Source organism: Ailuropoda melanoleuca, chromosome 16 (genome assembly GCF_002007445.2).
Source record: "Ailuropoda melanoleuca isolate Jingjing chromosome 16, ASM200744v2, whole genome shotgun sequence".
NCBI lineage: Eukaryota > Metazoa > Chordata > Mammalia > Carnivora > Ursidae > Ailuropoda > Ailuropoda melanoleuca.
The window spans coordinates 90,176,210-90,195,750 of record NC_048233.1 but is presented as its reverse complement, the minus strand read 5'-3'; the positions used below and the strand labels follow the sequence as shown (position 1 = coordinate 90,195,750).

The window sequence follows — 19,541 nt, the reverse complement described above, 5'->3', positions numbered from 1 at the left end:
ACAGGACGAAAGAGGCAGAGGACAGGAGCTGTCCTGGACAGGAGAGAATGCAAGTGCAGGGCTCAGCTAACAGGGCTGCCCCTGGGCTGCCACAGAGCTGCCCACCGATGCTGGCACTGTCCCCTCAGGGGACATCTGTCCCTGTGTGGAGCTCGGGCCAGGGGCCCTGACAAGAGCCCCCCTCTCCCTGCCCTGTCCCCGTCCAGCAATGCCCCCAGGGCACTCTGATGCACTCAGCCAGCAGTGCCTGCATGTGGCCAGCACTGCATGGTTCCAAAGGCGAGTGAGCCTCTGCACAAGAGGCCTGACACCCCAGTGCAGAGCCCGTCCCCAGAGCACAGGTGCCTCACGTACCCCCTCACTCTCAGATGTCTCAGGCCACCCAGACCAGGGGCACCGAGCCACCGGAGCTGCCTCCTTGCTGTCCCACCCAGGTGGAGCAGAAGCCGCACCTGACAAGCCTGGCCGGTGAGGACCTGGCCAGGGTGTCTGAGCCGTTCCTCACAACCTCGTGCCTGGAGGGCACTCTCAGGAGGAAATGCAGAACGGGCTGCCGCCGACTTCCGTTCCACAAGGAGGAAGCGCCCGCTTACCAGACCTTTTGGACAGGTGGCTCTCCCTCCTTCCTGGTCATCAAAGAGCCTGTATGGAAAGCAGCACCTCCCAGGCAGAGACAGGAGCGGGGTATTCCAGAAAACAAACATTCTGCCTCGGACCTTGGTTCTATGGACCACAGCGGCCTTCAAAGCAGGCAGATGCCACCATCAGCAGCTGGAGGCACAGACATGACTGCACGGAAAGACACCCATGAGCAGGTAAACAGTGGGGGCTTCTCCCCAGCATCTCCCGGAGCACAGACAGGCCTCGGCCTGCCGGAAGGAAGGAGCAGAGTTCTGAGAAGAGTTGGCCTCTGAGAGCGGCTCCTCTGACGTCCTCTCCTGCTATTCCAGACCTGTGACCCTGCCTGCCTTCTCGGTAAACAAGGCGAGACAGGATACTCAGTTCGGAGAACCCTGGCACCCTGGGTAAGAGAAACTTTACGGCACTGAAGAGTAAAGCTGGAGAGCCCTGAACCTTCTCAGAGGCCTGGAAGGCCAGAGACAGGGTTACCGTCATTGTTCAATCTACAGCAGCTGCCACACTGCCGGCTCCCAGAAGGAGCCCAGGCAGAGCTGTGGGACATCTCCACACCAGAGCTCTCCGGACAGCGCCCCACGCGCGTGACCTCAACAGGTCCTTCTAACCAGCAAAGTGACCAGCATGGACACTTTCATGCCCTCTTGAACCCCGAAAGCCAACGAAGAAGATCCACACACACCCCTTAAAGACATCACACAGGGCAGATGCCAGGCCACCCACACGGAACCGTCTCCTCAAGCCTCCCGAGTGGGCCAAGAAAGCTTTCCAGCCGCTGATCCACCCGTGTCCTGCTCTTCTCCACGTAAGCCAAGTCTGGACTGTCCAGCTACACACACTGCAGAGCAGAGTGTGTGTGTGTATTTGCATATGTGTGCATAAGTGTGTATATTCGTGACTATGTGTACGTGTGTGTGTCCATGATTACACGTGGATTGTGTATGTGTGTGAGTGCATGAGGGCTGTGTGTGTATACGTGTATGAACTTGAGTGTATGTAGGTGGGTGTGAATATGAGTACGTGTGAGTTATGCAAGTGTGTATGTGGGTAGTTGTGTGTGCACATGTATACCCGTATATGTGTGTGTGTGCACGCACACGCATGCACGCATGTGACCACTGTGCTCCTTTCTTCCTAAGACTCCTGCCCTCACCTCCCCAGGCCACGACCCCCGTACTACTGGGCCACGCCAGCCCCCGAGCACACTGGAAGAGCTGGAGCTCACGCCCACCTCAGTCGGGACTGCGGCAGCCCTGCCCTCCCTCGACTCTTTCTCCTGACCTTTCGGGGTCTCACTTGTCAGCTCCCAGATGCCTCNCCACCTCTTCAGGAAGCCTGTCCAAGGAGTGTGCATAGCTTAACTGCGGCATGTGAGAGAGAGAGAGGCGCGCCGCCCACGCTCACAGGCTCTGCGCATCCGTGCCCCTCACTCACTCAACAAAGGTGCGCCAGCGCCTAGCGGAGCCCTGAGGGGGGCAGTGAGCGAACGAGTGACCTCAGCCTCGAACACACATGAGCGTCCAACCCCAACATGACGTGGGGAAGGGTCCAGGTGGGTGAGGGCTGAGGGCGGAGGAGTCAGGAGGGCAAGGAAAAGAAGACTGTGCAGGGAACAGCCCATGAGGACCCCTGGAAAGGACAGATCCTACCCCCAGGAGAGCCACGTGGAGAGGCCTAAAGAGACAGGCGGCAGCGAGGCTGAGGTCTGGACCGCGCCTGAGCCACGTGGAAACTCCTGAAAGATGTGAGTGGGAGAGCCGTGAGCAGAGGCCTGATGTGTGGAGAAGGCGGGAGGGCCAGTCTGGGCTGGGCTGGCAGGTGGCCCGGGTCATGGCGACAGGACGAAAGAGGCAGAGGACAGGAGCTGTCCTGGACAGGAGAGAATGCAAGTGCAGGGCTCAGCTAACAGGGCTGCCCCTGGGCTGCCACAGAGCTGCCCACCGATGCTGGCACTGTCCCCTCAGGGGACATCTGTCCCTGTGTGGAGCTCGGGCCAGGGGCCCTGACAAGAGCCCCCCTCTCCCTGCCCTGTCCCCGTCCAGCAATGCCCCCAGGGCACTCTGATGCACTCAGCCAGCAGTGCCTGCATGTGGCCAGCACTGCATGGTTCCAAAGGCGAGTGAGCCTCTGCACAAGAGGCCTGACACCCCAGTGCAGAGCCCGTCCCCAGAGCACAGGTGCCTCACGTACCCCCTCACTCTCAGATGTCTCAGGCCACCCAGACCAGGGGCACCGAGCCACCGGAGCTGCCTCCTTGCTGTCCCACCCAGGTGGAGCAGAAGCCGCACCTGACAAGCCTGGCCGGTGAGGACCTGGCCAGGGTGTCTGAGCCGTTCCTCACAACCTCGTGCCTGGAGGGAGCACTCTCAGGAGGAAATGCAGAACGGGCTGCCGCCGACTTCCGTTCCACAAGGAGGAAGCGCCCGCTTACCAGACCTTTTGGACAGGTGGCTCTCCCTCCTTCCTGGTCATCAAAGAGCCTGTATGGAAAGCAGCACCTCCCAGGCAGAGACAGGAGCGGGGTATTCCAGAAAACAAACATTCTGCCTCGGACCTTGGTTCTATGGACCACAGCGGCCTTCAAAGCAGGCAGATGCCACCATCAGCAGCTGGAGGCACAGACACGACTGCACGGAAAGACACCCATGAGCAGGTAAACAGTGGGGGCTTCTCCCCAGCATCTCCCGGAGCACAGACAGGCCTCGGCCTGCCGGAAGGAAGGAGCAGAGTTCTGAGAAGAGTTGGCCTCTGAGAGCGGCTCCTCTGACGTCCTCTCCTGCTATTCCAGACCTGTGACCCTGCCTGCCTTCTCGGTAAACAAGGCGAGACAGGATACTCAGTTCGGAGAACCCTGGCACCCTGGGTAAGAGAAACTTTACGGCACTGAAGAGTAAAGCTGGAGAGCCCCGAACCTTCTCAGAGGCCTGGAAGGCCAGAGACAGGGTTACTGTCATTGTTCAATCTACAGCAGCTGCCACACTGCCGGCTCCCAGAAGGAGCCCAGGCAGAGCTGTGGGACATCTCCACACCAGAGCTCTCCGGACAGCGCCCCACGCGCGTGACCTCAACAGGTCCTTCTAACCAGCAAAGTGACCAGCATGGACACTTTCATGCCCTCTTGAACCCCGAAAGCCAACGAAGAAGATCCACACACACCCCTTAAAGACATCACACAGGGCAGATGCCAGGCCACCCACACGGAACCGTCTCCTCAAGCCTCCCGAGTGGGCCAAGAAAGCTTTCCAGCCGCTGATCCACCCGTGTCCTGCTCTTCTCCACGTAAGCCAAGTCTGGACTGTCCAGCTACACACACTGCAGAGCAGAGTGTGTGTGTGTATTTGCATATGTGTGCATAAGTGTGTATATTCGTGACTATGTGTACGTGTGTGTGTCCATGATTACACGTGGATTGTGTATGTGTGTGAGTGCATGAGGGCTGTGTGTGTATACGTGTATGAACTTGAGTGTATGTAGGTGGGTGTGAATATGAGTACGTGTGAGTTATGCAAGTGTGTATGTGGGTAGTTGTGTGTGCACATGTATACCCGTATATGTGTGTGTGTGCACGCACACGCATGCACGCATGTGACCACTGTGCTCCTTTCTTCCTAAGACTCCTGCCCTCACCTCCCCAGGCCACGACCCCCGTACTACTGGGCCACGCCAGCCCCCGAGCACACTGGAAGAGCTGGAGCTCACGCCCACCTCAGTCGGGACTGCGGCAGCCCTGCCCTCCCTCGACTCTTTCTCCTGACCTTTCGGGGTCTCACTTGTCAGCTCCCAGATGCCTCCCCTCACCGCGATGGTCAACCCTCACTGTCCTCCTCGCTGTCCCAGCACATAGCACCTGGCACACGCTTGCTGGTCGTGCCCCTGTGGCCACACCAGGACTCACGTCAGGAAAGCAGGGCGTCACCAGATTTGTGAATGGCTGTGTCCCAGCACCCAGAACATGGTGAGGACCCAACTCTCTCTCACTTCTCCCATGAACGGCTTCACTGGCTATGACTTCACCTTGTCTTCTCAGGGAGCTCTTCCCACAAGCTGCAGACAGAGTTCGATGACTGACATGCCTCTGGCAACAGGACATGCTCCTCACAGGCTTCCAGCTGAGGTGAAGGGTCACTACCACGCTAACTTCACCCTACCCTTTTTTTCCTGGCGTTTCTGTCAAATCGGCACAAGAAGCAGTAAAATTTTCCAAACACTGGATGAGCTCTGATGTCCAGGCAAAGGTAAGGCGCTTGGCAACTGGCTCCTGGCTGGCTCAAGGGTTTCCGTTGGTGACATATCCACATCCAAAGAGGGTGCAGAGAACAGCTGCAGAGAACGGGTCCATACGGCCCAAAAGCACATGCAATGAGATGGCTGGTGTCAGAGCTCCTCTCTCCTCGCCTCCCGGCTTCACCGCGTGCACACCTGCTAGCTCGAGCAGGACACAGAGACAGACGGGTGCTCACGCCCAACCTGGCCCCTTGCCTGCCTGACCCTGACCCCTCAGGAGCTGGCATGACATACAGAAAGGAGCATGCGCCAGATGGGACAGTCTTGGAAACAGCAAGAGCAAGACCTCGGTGTCACATGTAGAAAAGCCAGCTGCCAACAGCGCAGTCCCTAGAAGACGATGACAGATGAGCTGGACATCACCAAAAGTAAGGATGCTTGTGTCTCAGAAGACGCCAGTAAGCCAAAGAAAGGACAAGACACAGACTGAAAGACAGGACGAGCAAATCGCCAAGCGACAAGGGCTTTCATCCACAACAGATAAAGCACTCTCAGAACCCCACAATAAAAAGACACACTACTCAATTAAAAACTGGCCGAGGGACAGGAGAAGACATTTCCCCAAAGAAGGGAACGAGGGGTGAGAGGCATGTGAGCAGCTGCTAAGCCTCAGTCAGCAGGGAAACCACAAGGCAGCACCCCGCTCCCACAGGGTGGGGGTCCGTGTGCTCACAACGGCTGAAGAGGCCAACGAGAGGCCTAGCGCTGCCGGCAGGAGAGGAAGGGGCGGGCGCTTCAGGAGCAACGCAGTCCTCCCAGCTCACGCGTGCACCTCCTGTGGGACCAGAAGGTCTACGGCCTCTGCGGGAGACAAAGACAGGACGGGGATGGTTCACGGCGGTGCTGCTTGAGATCGCCAACCGCTGGAAGCAACCTGAATGCCCGACAAGGGCAGGTGGCTAAGCAAAGTGTGTCTTATCTTCAGAAGGGCTACAACTCAGCCACAACAAGGAACAAAGTACAGACACACAACAGCCTGGATGGATCTCAGAGCATCGGTGCCATGACAGAGGCAGAGCCCAGACACTGGACCCTCCGTGATCCCGTGTGGCCAAGGATGTGGCAAGGGGTCATCGAACGTTCTATATCATCACTGCAGGTGGGTGGGAGTCTGTCAGAACACATCAAAGTGCACACTTTAGACTGGCGAATCTTGATGAATGTAAGTATGTGCCCATCACACTGACTGGAGGCGTGCACACACAGAGACCACCACGTGCCAGCAACGAAGCAGGAGCTCCTGCCTGGGACACCAGTCACGAGTCCCACAGACATAGTGGAGACTGCAGGAAGCCACACACCAAAGGAGGGACGGTGCTGTGGGGTCGCAGACACCCAGCGCACCATCTACAGTCAGGAGGGGCGGACAGGAAGGGCCGCGAGCGCCTCTGTGTGCTGCCCCTTTCCGGTTCCGGACGTCGTGGGTGGCTGTGTGAGCTGTTCATCTGAAAGCCAAAAGCAGGAACACTTGCAACTCACTCTCCCCACGCGCTACATGGTGATGAACTAGTCACACAGTGTTTGTGGTGCCCTGTCTGTACACTGGGTGGCGGCTACGTCTTCCCCAGCCCCTTTCTGCATGACTCCCGCACAAGCACCAGCGGCTTTGCCTGCGTGACAGGAAGGTCCCACCGCCTAGCTCCCGGTGAGGTCTGGAGAGAAGCCACCAGCCAGCCAGCCCCCAGCGAGGGCCCCTCCCCAGTGCGGCATCCAGGGGCCCACCAGGCCCAAACAGCATGCATGGCCAGGCAGGGCCCATCCAGCCCATCAGGCTCCTCCCCTGGAATGTAAGCAAACCTTCCGTGCCCCCATTAGTGGACCCGGTTAGGGAGAGACCTGAAGAATGCTACTTCTGTTCTTTTGGACAGCTGATGTCACGGCAGTCACCACCCATGTGGGGTCAGAAAGAGGGAAAGCTAGAGTCGCCATACAACTAAAACCAGGTTGGAAACAAGCAGAGAACGCTCAGGGCACCCTCATCAGCAGTGGGAGTCAGAGGACTGAGACAGGAGAGGAAGTGGGCTTTGGGCTGGGAGGTGGCAGCTAGCTTCAGGGCAGGTTTTCTGTGGCCAGAGCCATTGGAAGCAGGGGCTGACACGGTGCCCTGAGGCCCGAGGTCCCCATTCCACACTGTCCAGGACACAGAGGACAGAGGCACACCCCACCCACAGCAGGCCAGGTCCACTTAGGCAGTTGCTCTGGCACACAGTGGCCAGGATCTGTGACGTGGCTCAGCATGCACCAGGCCACTAGGACCTAACTTGGCACACCCTGACCTGGGTGGAAAGAACCTTCATAGGCTTCCCTGCGACCCCGCTGGGCCAGGAGCCCCATGCACACAAGAGGGGAAGGACAGAAAAGTACAAACCACTGGAGTCCTGGGACTCAGCGTCCACACCCCATTCCCGTTGCCTCTGCCACAAGGGACGACCACCATGTCTGGGGGGGATGCCCGCATGCAAGTCCACAGCAATAGCAGCCCCCCCGCCCAAGCACACTGCGCTCACCCTCCAGGTTTCTGGACATCCCCTGTGACAGAGATCTGACACAGGGGGTCTGCTTCAGAGCCTTTGTCCTGAACCACCCCCACCCCCCACGAGGGGATGGGCACATCTGGAAAGGAAAGCAGCTTATTTCCATGCTGGCCCAGAGCTCAGAGAGCAGGCCCTCGGCAGCCCTGTCACAGCAGCCCTGCTTCCCTCCAGCCCCAGCAGCAGAGGGAGGAACCCAAGAGGGAGAAAGTCCTAAACCCACCACTGCTGCACCACCACCTCACACCAAAGAGCGGAAACACCCTCCACATGGTACCTGTTTCCTTTGCACACTGGCCGTGGAAAACAGGAGCAGTGACAGCCTGGCCCCCTTCTGAGGCTCACCCTGCTACTGGTGTCTGAGCAGGGGCCAAAGCCACTATGACAAGGCAAACATGTAGACACAGGGGTTGGACGAGATCTAGGGCCAGGCCTGGGCCCATGGCCAAGTGGGGCTCACCCTGCATTCCTCACACACTTGACCAACACCCCTGTAAACCAGGCTAAGGTGGTCAGGGAAGAACCTGTGGGTAGCAGGTGAGGAAGACATGCAGGGGTCAGGCTGGAGGTCGAGTGTCCTCCTGGAGCCCAGCACCAGGGAAGCCATGGATTACCAGGTCACCAAGGAGCAGGTCTGAGGTCAGGATGAAAGCGCTACCTGGATGGGAAGAGGAGGTAGGCTGTGGCCCACACAGGGCTGGGCTCCAGGATATTACCACACGTCCAGAAAGCAGAGAAATGCACCACCACACCAACAAAATCGTTCTGTTCCAAGTTCAAGTCAAGCCAAACTCCAAACAATGAAAGTGGCTGTTGAAGCCTGCCTAGTCATCCCGCCTGGCCCCTGGCCACCACTGACCACAGAGGGCAGGGGCGTCCAGGCCGCATGGCAGCCACCCCTGGCAGGTCTTCCCTCCTGACCCCCACACTGGCATCTGCCAAGACAAGCACCCGCTGGCCAGGGTGTAAGCAAGGTGGCCCGCTCGTGGCAGGCTGGCTGAGACCCACCGACTCAACAGCACCCCTCTGTGTAGAGCAGCAAAGCCCATGTGCCCCAGCCCTCCTGTGCCTACTTCAGGGCCCAGGTGAGGGCCAGACATGGGGGATTCAAACAAGGGGCAAGCGCACCAGCACTGACTCCCCCAGGAGAGTGCATGGGCTCAGGAAGGCCAGTCTGCTCAAGGCAGGGGACAGGTGACCGCCTCTCTTCACCCCCTAGTCTCCACAAGCCCAGCAGGCATGGAGCCCAGGCTGCCTAAGAATAGGGCGCTGTGGGTCCCGCCACATCGCCCCGCCCTCCCCACTGGTATAAAAGTCTGGGCTGCAAGATTTAGCCTACGCTCAGTCCAGGAAGGAGGCTCAGAGGCCACATGGGAGGGGAGCAGAGCCCAGAGATGCCGCCTGTGCCCAGCCCCTCCCAGTGCCCTTATTCCCTGCATGGCCTGGCCCCGCCGTCAGGGACTTCAGCACAAACACTGGCAAGCTTGCCCCCCAAAACACTGAAATAGAAGCAAGAAACAGCCTTTTATTAGAAAAATGCCAGAGAGAAACAGAAGGCCACCTCCACATCACGGAAGGACGGAGGGAAGCTTCCACTGATGGGGGTACCCTGAGACAGGCACAGGCCAAGAAGCCCAAGGGGGGGTGGACACAAGCTCTTCCCTACAGCATCCCCAGGCCCATGGGTTACCCCAGTTAGTCAGCTGAGGGGTCAGACTGCCCCTCAAAGTCCAGCACAATACTGTCCAAGAACACCACACACCACAGGTCTAGGGAGGACACGGCACCAGGAGGTACCGAGGTGGCCCAAGAGCTTCGTACGGCAAAGCCAGTGGCACCTGAGTTACCCCACTAATAGAAGCATGAGGGTCAGAAACCCCCAGAACTCCATCCACACAAGAGCGCTGCTGGCAGCCACCCTGTGGCCGAGCACCGTCCATGTCCTGCTATGGATGTGGGGCCTGGGACGGGCCCAGCCCTGATTGCTGCAGAAGGAAGATGGGGGCCATGCTGGGAAGAAGGACCCCGTTCCCCTCCCATGTGCCTGCTCCCCCACAGCATATTCCCCTCTAACTGGAAGTGCTCTTTTCTTCTCTCCGATGAGGAGGAAGGCATCAGGCATGGGAGTTCCAGAAAGCGAGAGGAAAGCCAGAGTCTGACATGCCCGAGGCCCATACTTCAGATTCCTCAGGGGGGGCTCAGAGAAGCTGTGGGGAGGAGACACTCAGCACAGCATACCGGCCTGGGGACAGAGGGTCCAGCCAGGAGCCTAGCCTCCTGCCCTGGTGCCTCCTAGGCATGGAAGTTGCTTGAGGCCCCCCAGGGCCCCCCCACTGGCCCCCCCGTCCCGGTCCTCAGAGGGCTTGCCTGCTCATCTCCATTCTTAGCTCGAAGCTCCCCAGGACCCCATCTGCTGTGAAGGCTCATGGACTCTCAAGGGTCTTCGAGGCCCATGACGTGTGCCCCCTGCCCAATGCCCACCAAGCCAGCCCGGCCCCGGGCACACACACAGATGGTCACCTCACAACCCTGGTCTTGCTGTGCTCAGCCCCAAAAAGCCTCGGTACAGACCCTCCCTCATTCCTGCAAGTCTCAGCCCAAATGTCACCTGAGACCCTCACCCTCCAAAACTCACACAGCGCCCTGCAGTCCTCCCCGGCTCTGCTGCGCCTACGTGAGCTCAATGTGAGCGGGAAACGGGCCTATCATTTTCTGGGACCACCTCGGTGGAGAGAACTTGGTCCAGCATCAGCAGTGGTGTTAACACATGCTCCTGAATGAATTAATTCCTATTATGCAAATTAGAACAATTGCAAATCGGCAAGAAAAACATGACCACCCTCCCCCCCACAAAAAAAGCAATAAAGGGCCAAGAAAAAACCATCCATAAGAGAAAAAAAAAAACTATGAATGGTCAATAAACACAAGAAGAAAAGATCAATTTCCCTAACTCAGAAGCAACCCCACAGAAGACAAGGTGATTTTTTTTTCTGCTTCTGATCAAGGACAAGGACAGCCAGTGCTGGGGAGGCTCACCCACACCCCCCCCAATAGACTGCCTCACAGAATGTTCTGGAAAGTACAATGCAAAGACCCTGTGACCACAAAGTCTGCTTCCAGGAATTTATCACCAATACTCAAATTCAGAACAACTTACAAATAAGGAAACGGAATGAAACACTGCTTGAAACGAAGATGCTGGAAACTGCCTAAGCCTGTGCCCCGGGGGCCTGGCCAGTAAGGCCTGGTGTGGTCGCGGTGTGTCTGCACAGGGCGCGTGCCAGCGTGGATGGGCCATGGAACAGGGAAAATAGAAGGTGCTGGAAGGTGTTGCCCGGAACAGCTCCTTGGGGGCAAGATTTGATGTGGATTTCACTTTCTTTATAATTTTATGAATAATTAGAATTTCCCATATAATCAGAAGAGGAAAAAAGCTACTGTAACTTTGGAGAGAGTCATACATGAAAACGCCAACAAAAAGATGTTAATAAAAGGTGATTTTTTTTCCACGTCTCCAAATATTCAGTTATCTTGCTTTTATAATTGGGAAAAAAAAGTCACCACGTACACCCTAATAAAGATTTTTAGAAACGAGACGCAGCTAAACATTGGGCAGTTTGCCAAAAACTGAAACACACACTGGGCACCTCAGGACAGCACCTCTCCTAACTAACCCCAAGGGGCAGAACTGACGGCCACAAGGACCTTGAAAGTGCTCAAAGGAGCTCTGGCCACAATGCGCAGACGACCCCCCAGCAGCCACCAGCCGCACAATGCAGTCCCCCTGCCCCGTAGGGGCAGCCATACCTCAGACTGCTCGGCACTCCAGAGGAACTAATCACTGCTACACACACAGCAGGTGACCTCGAGGCCCAAGGAGGAGCCCGACAGGCAGCACCCAGGATGGGCGCGGTGGGCACAACCTAACGGGGTGGCTGTGGAGGGCACAAGGTGGTAGTATCCGGAGGGAGACAGTGCTGGCAGGAACCCGTGCCTTTGCCAACACGCATCCAGCTGCCCCAAGGAACCTGAGACGTGGGCGGGTATGGACGCTGCCCCCCCATACATGCGCGCACACACAGCCAGGCCTTCTGGGGCCGACCCAACCGCTGAGCAGAGGGCGAGAAGACAGGCGGCCACCAGCGTCCAGCGGCCTTCTGCTGCAACCACCTCGCGGTGACCTCTTGGGTTGTGGGTGAGCCTCCCTCTGCTGTTCCTGCCTCTTCCCAAAAACACGTCTTCAGAAACTAAGCAACACGCACAGTGAGGCAGAGGGGCAGGACCGAGGGAGTGACAGGCGCATGACGCCGCTCACCCAGGTCTAGGTTTAGTGCGGCTTTCTGGAAACCTACACCCGGGAATTATGAATGAGGAAGTTAAGAATAGGAGGATGGGGCCAACCAAGACGCGGGACTGGATCAAGCCCCCCTGAATGAGCCCGGAGTGCCCCTTACTATGTTCCCCGTGGTGACCGGCAGCAAAGTCTCAGCCCTGTCCTTCAGCTGTAGGCAGGTGTCCCACCCCAGGGGTGCCCGACTCTGACCACACCTGCTCCCCAGCTGTCCACAGGGCTGCCCCTCCTCCCCTTTAGCACCAGGTCTTCTCAGAAACTTCCTAAAAGGGGGTACATGGAAGTAATTCTTTGTTTCAGAAACTGTGAGTGAGAAAAGACTTTTNGGAGGAAGAAGCAGGCTCATAGCGGAAGAGCCTGATGTGGGGCTCGATCCCAGAACGCTGGGATCACGCCCTGAGGCGAAGGCAGACGCTTTAACCGCTGTGCCACCCAGGCGCCCCTGCCCCTCCTCCCCTTTAGCACCAGGTCTTCTCAGAAACTTCCTAAAAGGGGGTACATGGAAGTAATTCTTTGTTTCAGAAACTGTGAGTGAGAAAAGACTTTTATCCTAACCTCGAAGATAACTGATGGTTTATCTAACATGAAGCCCGTGTTGGAAATCCTTTTCTGACAGTATCTTGAAGCCTACTTTCTCATTTCTGGGTTGGAATGTGTGTTTGGATTTCTGGCGTTCTGTCTTGTCTTGCTTTCTGTCTGGAAGTTTTCAGAATCCTTTCTTTACCCCGGTGTTCTGCAATGTCATGGGCACAGGGGACACTCCCTGTGTGGAGCACCGGGGAGCCTATTCAGTGCGCACTCAGAGCCTGCAGTTCTGGAAACACGCTGAGCTGCTTTGATAACGCCCTCCTCCTGCTTCCTGCTCTTTCTGGAACTCCTCGGTGGCTGAACGCTCCCTGCATGGGAGCTGACATCCTTACCTTTGCACTCCCGGGGTCCATCCCTAACTTTCTGTTCTACTAGCTGAGAAATGCACCTAATCTTACTTCTTATCCCTTCGCCTTTTAAATCGTTCTTGCATTTCTAATTTTAATTCTTTGGATGTTCCTTTTTTGTGGCATCTACTGTTTTGGGGCACACAGTCTTTAGCCTCCGAGGAGATGAGTGATACCTGCTTTACGTGCCTGCTCATAGTGTATGCCCTTTTCCTTCTGGTCTGGTCCCTCTCTTGTTTAGGCATTCCTGAATGTGTCTGCGGATCCCCAGCTGTCCATTCCCATTTAAAAGGAGGCACTGAAGAGTGCACTGACGGTCCCATGTGCTTCACTAGGGGCCATCTGACTCCCTGGGGGGAGCGTAGAGGACGTCCCCCTGTCAATGTCTGTAGGTCTTCTCTCTGGAGCTGCTCAGACTCCCATTCTTTTGCCTGGAGGGTGGGGTCCTGGACACAGACCAAGAGCGGGGAGGCGGATCTCAACACCACGTAGGATGTCCTCAGAGCTTTCCTTGCTTGACGGTGCCCCCCGCCAAGGGCACAGTCCTGTGACTCATGCCCTCAGGAGGAGCGGGGGTGTCCAGATGCTTCTGAAATATCCCTCCAGACCTCCAACTACCCCTTGGGAGGTTCCTAGATGCCACCAACCAGGAGCCATTCTAAGCTTCCTCAGGACAGCTGGCCCTCTGCCGGCCAAGTCTCAGCTCTGTTGAGTCTGTACCCACTCTACCAGCAGCCGTCCCAGCTTCCAAAACCAGATGGTTCCAAAACCATCTGCTGTCATCCCATCTCCCATCTTTGTTCCTGAGGGCTTCTGCCTTTCCAGAGTTTCCTTGGCTCTCACTTCAGCAAGGCTGGGGAGGGAACAGCGTCTGATGCAGGTCCAGTGCATAATATCTGGGCATCAGGGCCAAGTGCGACCTGGGATGCGGGCAGGTGGCTCCCGGCTCCCCTTCCCCCAAGAACCCAGGACGCCTTCCCCTTCCTAAAGACCCTCAGGAGCACCTGCCAACCGCGGCCACGCCCGGCTGCTGCCGGCCCCATTGCCTTCCCTGGGTCCCGGGGTCTCTGGCATACAAAGGAGCCTGCTGGAATTGTCAGTCCTACTCATCTGTTAGCAGGACTCCCACCCAGCTCAGGTGGATTCACAGAGGCGGCCCCTGCCCTACCTGGATGCAACTGTAGTCAGCAGTAGGGCCGGCCAGCCTCAGAAGAAACATGCCCTGACAGCCTCTCCCAGGCAGCCCAGCCCCGGCCTGACTTCCCAGCCAGCACCTCAGGATAACCCCTCTGTCTGTCCTGTATCCCCAAATAGTCAGAAAGCCATGGGCTTGACCCAACCTTGAGGGTCAGTGAGCTGTTCCCTATCCAAGGCCATGGGCTACATACCCCAGTCCTGGCCCAAGGCTTCCACACAGACACCGCTGTCACCATGGAGGTGTGCTCAGAGGCCAAGGGCAGAGTACAAATCTGTCAAACCTGTTGGGACTCTCAACCCAGAGCCTGGCCGAGGTTGCTAACTCGGTCTCACATCTGCATAGCAGGGGTGTGGCAGGCAGGGGAAGGTGCACACATGCCTGCTCAGAAAAGGGGGTCCCCTCTGACTAGCTTCAACTGTCACTACCCACATCCTATACCTACATGGAGCTCCGAAACCACCTGGAGAATGCCTGTGTGGCTCAGAGAGGCTCCTACCCCATCTCCCCATTGCAGCCACAGGCAGAGTTCCTGATCTTGGCAGTGACCTGGCCCCTAGCCCCAGGCCCTCATGGGAGAGTGGGCACAAGCGGACAGTAAGTTTTGAATAGGATTGCTATCTTCATGAGGAGCCCTGAGAAGTAAATACTTAACTCTGGCAAAATGCAGACCCCACCTCTGGGTGCCCCTTTAGAAAGGTACTCAAACACTGGCACTTATTATGAGCCAGACACAGCTAGTCACATGCATGTAGCCAGGGACAAACACGCACCTGCTCTGCAGAGCTCAGGGCCCACCACGGAACCCAACACAAGCACAAAATAGACACGTTCCCCTGCAGACCACGACCCTGACAGGCGCTATGAGGCAAGGGGTGGTCACAGGCTGCCTAGCATCTCCCAAACAAAACTGGAGGGGAAGGGGCTAAAATAAACGAGGTCAAAAGTGGACCAGTGAGGACAATAAAAGACCTTTTCCACCTAGCAGGGAGTCCAAGCCTGAACCACTGATGCCCTCCAGCGTGGCAGTCCATGACATTCCCGAGGCTGTGGTGGAGGAGTGGGGACAGCAGGTAAGCCAGCCTTGCAGGGTGTCCTGCTGGGTGCAGCGCACCCTGAGGCCTCCCGTCCTCAGGACAGGTGCATGCACTCTGGAGGCAGGCTGGCTATTGCGCAATGCAATCTCCACCAAGCATTTGGTTGGCTCCAGGATCATGGGCCAGAACACCACACCAGTGTGCACCCAGCAGGACCCCTCCAGCCCCCGGCAGCCCATAACAGGCATGTTGGGGCATCAGGGCAAGGACCAGTAACACACACACACACACACACACACACGCTCTCAAGGACCAGTAACACACACACACACACACACACACGCTCTCAAGGACCAGTAACACACACACACACACACACACGCTCTCAAGGACCAGTAACACACACACACACACTCTCAAGGACCAGTAACACACACACACACACACGCTCTCAAGGACCAGTAACACACACACACACACACACGCTCTCAAGGACCAGTAACACACGCACGTGCGCGCGCCCTCTCTCCAGCATTGTGACCTGACTCCTTACCATGGGGACCATCTGGCCCCAGACCCACCTGCATGGTCACCTGCGCCCTCTGGTGGACACTGGCTGCTTCTGCTCACAGCAGCTCCTTCAAACCCTCCCCCTGCTCCAAGCCCCAGTAAGTACCCACTAAGTACGACTGCGGGCCACATGGTCTGGACCTGCTTTCTCCACTGCACATGCCCCTTCAGCTCAGAAACACGGCAGGTGTGCAGCTCAAGCCTGTGTCAGGAGGTCTGGAAGGCAGGTTGGGGGGCAGGAGAGGGGTCAGCCTGCTTCTTGGGGGGGCACATGAGTGCACCCCAGAGGCCTTGGCAAGTGGGCTGGTGGACTCCAGAACAGAGAGGGGACTCCAGAACAGAGAGGGGGCACATCAATCCCCAGCAGCTATTCGACCTCTCTGGGCCTCTTCCAGCATGTCCCGAGAGCAGACGCAGCACTCGTGGGTATCTGACCACAGCTCCCGGATGTCCCTGGGCACAAGAAGGCTGGCTGCCAGAGCACACCATGAGAGGGACGGTCTCTAAAACAGAACTGAGGCGACAAGGGAAAGGGACGCCTCTGGCAAGCATGGCTGTGAGCAGGAAACTGGAGTCTTCCTACCATGCAATGACCAGAGCAAGGCAAACGGGGCACCAAGCACTAGCTGCTTCCACAGTCCTGCCACCTGTAGGACACTCCCTCCAGCCGCCTGGAGAGAAGTCCTCTGCATGGTGACTGTGGCTAAAGGAATGAATAAGAAAATCTCTTTCTTGGCAATAAACACACCAATCAACAAAGCACTCTGAGACTGGAATGGGCAATTCAGAGGAAAACTTACAAAAACTTATGTCAGAGGAAGACATAAAAATAGGCTTGCTCCACTAACAAAGAAACACAGTTGACAGTAGAATCATGTTCCAGCAGACTGGCAACCCCAGCCAGAACAGGCCTCTAGCCACCGAGCAGGCAGGAGGTAACAGAATGCATGTGACAAATTTGTCACCAAGGGAGGGGACAGCAGGGATTACCCTGGTTATAAAAAAAAAAAAAAAAAGCAGCAAAGATAATGGGCCGAGATGGCCCCTGTGACACTGCTTATGACTACCACCTAACCACCACCCACAACAGGAACCAGAGCCGACCTGAAATCAACATGCCACATTCGGACAGGCTGGGGGGCAGGGCGGGGTGGGAGGTCCCGGCACCAGAAGCAAGGTCCAAAACACAGCAGCTCTTGCTAAGGTCACCCTCAGTCCCATACTCTTCGGCCCAGTCCGGCCAGTGCAGGCCCCCATGCACCAAGTGTTTCCCACGGCTCCTCCCAACCTGGCGCCCAGCTCCTTGGAGCCCAGCGCTACACCTGCCCTTCTCCTGCTGTCCTCCCTTCCTCTCCCCCTGCCCAGGCTCTCCTCCCACCTCTGCTCCACCAGAGCACCTCCAACTCACCACTCCCTGAAGTACAACCAGGACGTGCGTGCCTGTGGCTCGGTAACAGGCCGCGCCCTGCCCGCTCATGTCCGTGCAGTCCCTGGCCCAGATCTCCGCCCCCCGCCCCCACCGACCTGATGAGCACTGTCACTTCCCTCAATTAGTTCTCCAACCCAACCAGAGGACCTTGGAACAGGCTCCAGCATGGCTGTGCTGGGCTCAACTCCAGCACCCAGACTTCTAATAGCTCAGGCAGCTTCCTACCCTCTCTGTGTCTGTGTTTGTTGCCGATAAAATAGGGTCACTATGAGAACCCCTGAAGACATGCACTGAGGAGGGTAGGAACAAGGGCACCTGCCACGCTGTCATCTCTGACCCCACCTCAGTCCTCCAAAGTAGACCCTGCCACCTGCTGGGACCCGGAGAGGTGTCCTAACTGGCCTCTTCATGAGGTCCTGGCAACACTAGCTTATCCACGCGACACCCGGAAGGTTGTCGGAAAACACAACGAGGCTACACTAAGCCCCTCTGAAGGCTTACTGATGTGCTTAAAACATGCCTCACCTCGGAGAGGCCACCTGGAAACCTGTCCGTCCAGCGTCACAGGAGGCACCCACTCATGCCCTTCTCACCCACCACGTCCCACACCTCCTGTGTCCTTCAGAACTTGTCTCCCCCCAGTGCCTAAACCTCACTGGCTTAAGAATACTTCCTCAGGATCACCCCAGCCCAAAGGACCCTCTGGCAGCCCATGCATCAGCGAGGCCCTGCCGTGGGGAGGCCCTGTCCACAGCACGGTCCACAGAGCCTCTCTGCTGCTTGCAGCTCTGCCCTGAGATGGATGCCGTCACCACTCCCGTCCACAGCGGGGTCTCAACTGGTACCAGCCACAGCTGGGATGGAGCCCTGGCCCCAGGGACCTTGACGAGGCCCCTCTTGCTGTCCACTCCCCGCCTGGGGGAGTGCCAAAGGTAGCTCAGCCGACAAGACTCGCCACAGAGGCCAGGCCCTGGCACACAGACCAGCGGCCCTGGCAGTGAAGGGAGGACTTTGCCAGCCCGGCCACCCACAAGTTGGTGCACGGCAGCAGTGAGGCCCGGGCAGGGGTGCGGGGGACCAACGGGCCAGCCGATGTTCACTCCGCCTGCACTGTACTAAGCACTATAGACACCGTGCCTGGCCTGCTCTGGCGTCAGGAACACAGCCAAGTCGGTTAGGCTACCTTCCGCTACGCTATGCAGCCCACATCCCTGCCTCCAGGAAACTCATGTTTCCAGGGATGGAGACAAACATGGAGAACTCTGGTGCCTTCCAGTTAATCATGTGCCATGGAGAACGGTGAAGAAATGGGCAGCGACAACTGGGGTGGGGAGGGAGAGTTTACTGGAAGCAGGTGGTCAGGGACAATGTCCTGGTAAGGGGACATCAGCACTGAGACCTGAATGATGTAAAGGAACAAGCCAAGCAAAGGTATGGAGGAAACAGCAAGTGCCAAGACCCCGGGGCACAAAGGAGCCAGCCACGCAGTAGACAGGAAGCCAGCACATTGCAGCTGGGCCCACGGGGCAGAGTGGAGCAGGAGAGAAGGGTCTGAGAGTCCAGAATCACAAGCTGCCATGGGAGTCTAGTGCAGTGGAATCCCAGGGGGCCCTGGAGGCCATGGCATGGCCAATGTGCTGCCACAGAAGCCCCTCCAGTGCAGAGGCTGAGAAGCAGCAGGGTGCCAGCCAGGATGCCGTGGAGGTGGCCCAGGAGCAAGACACCAGGGTGCCCACAAGGCTCATGTGCATGGCCAGAACCCAGCGGACCTGGTGGTAGAGCTGACCTCACAGGGCCTGGAGGAAAGAAAGAAACCAGAGATGCACAGTGGCAGCTGAGCGGGCCAACAAGCGGTACTCGCTGGAAGAAGGCCCGCAGGGGCACCTGTGCCGGGAAAACAAGGAGCTCACTTTTAGACACACAGAATCTGAGCTGAAGACTGGCCACATGGGTGGAGACACGGGGTGGGGGGAGGCTCCAGGGTGAGCTGGGGGCAGGGTGGAGGGAGTTGCCCCAACGGGGCACAGAGATAGGAGGGGGCACGGGAACCCACATCCTGCCGTCTGCAGCCCAGCGGCAACCAGGACTGCGGTGAAAAGCCCAGGTCCTGGTACTTTAAGAGCCAGGGACCCCAACCCAGGGGTGAGGCTGCGCTTGGTGCATACCCTTCCCTACAACACTAGCTTTAGGACACCCACCCCCACGGTGGCCCACCCCAACCAGCCGCATGGCACAGATCAATAACTTGACAGCCCTCCCAAGATGAGGCGCCCACTGTGCACGGCAGGTGCACAGCGTGCACACCCCCCATGGCGCGACACGAGGGTCCGTGTGCAAACTCCACTCACAGGATCGTCCCCATCTGTCTCCTCCTTTAAAGTACAATGTCCTCTTTTGTTAGGAAACAATTCTGAGTTAGTAAGGCTGCATTTTCTCACATTTTTATTTTAAAATGGAAAGGACTCCAGAACTACGTTTCTCAAACTACAAGCTGAGTCCACTAATGTGGGTTGTAAAACTGCCTTCGTGGGTCAGATCTTTTAAAAAACAAAAAATAAAAGAACTAACACAGA

General features: G+C 57.4%; 1 protein-coding gene across 4 annotated transcripts in view; it reads right to left on the bottom strand.

The window, feature by feature from the left end:
* The window catches only part of MOB2 (MOB kinase activator 2), a 76,598-nt gene that overhangs the window by 31,208 nt on the left and 25,849 nt on the right, over positions 1-19,541 (bottom strand). Inside the window, exon 2 of one of the 4 annotated variants that reach the window (XM_034646282.1) lies at positions 5,594-5,721. The exons of the other annotated variants lie outside the window; for them this stretch is intronic. The gene's annotated coding sequence lies outside the window, so the exon portion shown is untranslated. The remainder of the gene's footprint in view (positions 1-5,593; positions 5,722-19,541) is intronic. 4 annotated transcript variants of the gene reach the window in all.